This window comes from Rutidosis leptorrhynchoides, chromosome 5, assembly GCF_046630445.1.
Source record: "Rutidosis leptorrhynchoides isolate AG116_Rl617_1_P2 chromosome 5, CSIRO_AGI_Rlap_v1, whole genome shotgun sequence".
In the NCBI taxonomy this organism is placed as follows: Eukaryota; Viridiplantae; Streptophyta; class Magnoliopsida; order Asterales; family Asteraceae; genus Rutidosis; species Rutidosis leptorrhynchoides.
In genome coordinates, this window is record NC_092337.1 from 8,505,805 (window position 1) to 8,508,379 (window position 2,575).

The following is a 2,575-nucleotide window of genomic DNA, read 5'->3' on the forward strand; positions in this document are numbered from 1 at the left end:
TTATTGGTTAACAAGCTAGTTAATAAAAGTTGAATGGTTATGATTTTATGTGGAGTAATAAGGTAAAAGTATAATTAAAAAGTATGACTAAAAGATGATAACAAGTATGATTATGATTACGATGATTAGGGTTAATGAATGTAACTATTAATTATGTTTAAAAGTTACGATTTTATGTGAAAGATGGTTAATTAGTTAGTAAAAGATTATGAATTGATATTGATTAAAAAGATTACTAGTTTTAAGTTAAGAACTCATGATTTTATGTTAAGGTTATAAAGGTTGTGATTAAGAGATTAGGTTATGATTTCATGTAATGATAATAATAATACATGTGCATGTATCCATGCATACGTACGTATGTGCATGTATACACTATATGTATATGTGTGTGTGTATATGAAAATATATACATACGTGTATATGTATGTGTATATATGTATGTGTATGTACGTGAGCATGTATGTGTGGACGTGTATTATATAAGTAATAAGTTAGTAAACAAAATAATGAAAAGTAGTAAGTATATGTATATATAACATCTTACACTTATGTATATGTAACACCTACACTTACAACATATATGTATCATATAGTTTAAAGTAAATACATGTATGATAATAAATAAAGAATATATATGTATGTATCACATAGATATAATTATATACGTAACATATAATGATAGATACATAGTAATTAATTAAAGTAAATAATAATACTATTATTAGTAATAACATTACACATACCTATATAGTAACATTTAAATATACTAAGTATATTATCACATATATAAATATAACTATTCTCTAAAACGGTCACTGTTAATATAGTTTACTATATTAATAAACAAACTTTATGTCTATTAGACATTATCTAATTGAATACTATATCTCTAGGTTGAGATCTCTGCTTACACACTCCATTCATACTACTTGCGTGGATTTGCTTACTTGCTATTAAGGTGAACTTCATAGCCCTACTTTTTAACTTTCTCTATTTACTATTTTAAACTTTGGGGTGAGACACATGCTTGCTTTTAAACTGTTTTACGCTTAGACACAAGTACCCGCAAACTGTTTAACTGTGCTGACATGCTTTGATTCATGCTAAATCCCTACCATGATATCGTTAATTACTGGAATTCGGTAAGCTTAGTTATTGTGAATAGCGCTATTGAGAGTGACGTCTCTAACCATTTGACCGTTGGTCTTTGGTTACATAATAATGATTACGACACTGACAGTTTAAGGTGTCCAGGGGTAACTTTGTTTACTTTTCGATATCATAACTTCAGCAATCACTTTTGATAACTAAATCTTGTGGTCCAAAACTCTATATATTAAACCTATGTTGTTCACTCAACCTTTTTGGTTGACACTTTAAGCATGTTTTGTCTCAGGTGAAGATTGCTAAAGATTATTTGCTTTTTGGACTTTGCTGCTTTTGGAGTCCGCATTTATACATTCATATTATTGCATTAAAACATTTAAATTCAATTGTAATGACATAATACTTTCCGCTGCTTTATTACATTGGTTATCAATTAAAACGTCTCATATAGAGTCGTTCTCGTTTATACATACTTGTGTTGTGATATTGTGAAGTCATATTTCCCTGGCCCTATAATGGGGGTATGACAGAGTGGTATCAGAGCCAGGTTGTTATAAAGAACCAGGATTGTATATTATGTGTGCCTTATGTGATAGTTAGGTGCCTTAGCAATCTATAGGACTATAACCTTTCCTGCCTTAGCTTGAAGTGTAATCCTCATATCTTTGATTGCCTTACTATGCCCCCTTATATCCCTACCATCATACCGTGCCTTAGAATCTAGTTAATGCTCCTTCTCTGGGATGTCTAGTCATCACCCAGTCATCGTTTTGGATACCGAAGGATCCGACACTAAAGGATCTATCCGCACGCCCAATTACTCACTTGTTTGACCACCATTATCACTAACTAACCCATACTACCTTTTCTTATCCATTGGTGTTGCTACCTAGTGCACCATAAACTCTTCAACTAATACTATTTTTGTGTATTGAAGATCAATGGCAACTCGTGGTGCTAACATTCTTCCAAATGTCACTTTGACACCCGCACAATTTCAACAACTGCTTGCTGCCGCTCAAGGCAACAATAACCAACGGAATCCACCTACATCATGTACCTACAAGGAGTTCATGAACTGTAAGCCTCCATCCTTCAATGGGAATGAGGAAGCAGTCGAGTTAACTCGTTGGTTTGAAAAAGTCGAATCAATCTTTCGTATCTGTAACTGTGCTGAAGCCGACAAGGTGAAGTATGCCACTCACATACTAGGTTGCCTTGCCTTGACTTGGTGGAACGCTTATGCCCAAACTGTGGGGCTAGATGCTACTAATGCTATTCCATGGGCCGTTGTGAAAAGAATGATGACGGATAAGTTTTGCCCAAGGAATCAAATTCAAAGGCTAGAAGTGGAGTTTTGGGAATTGAAGGTCATTGGTACTAACATTGAAGCTTATACCAACAGGTTTATAGAGTTGGTTTCTCTGTGCCCGGATATGGTACCAACTGAACAAAAGAAGATCGA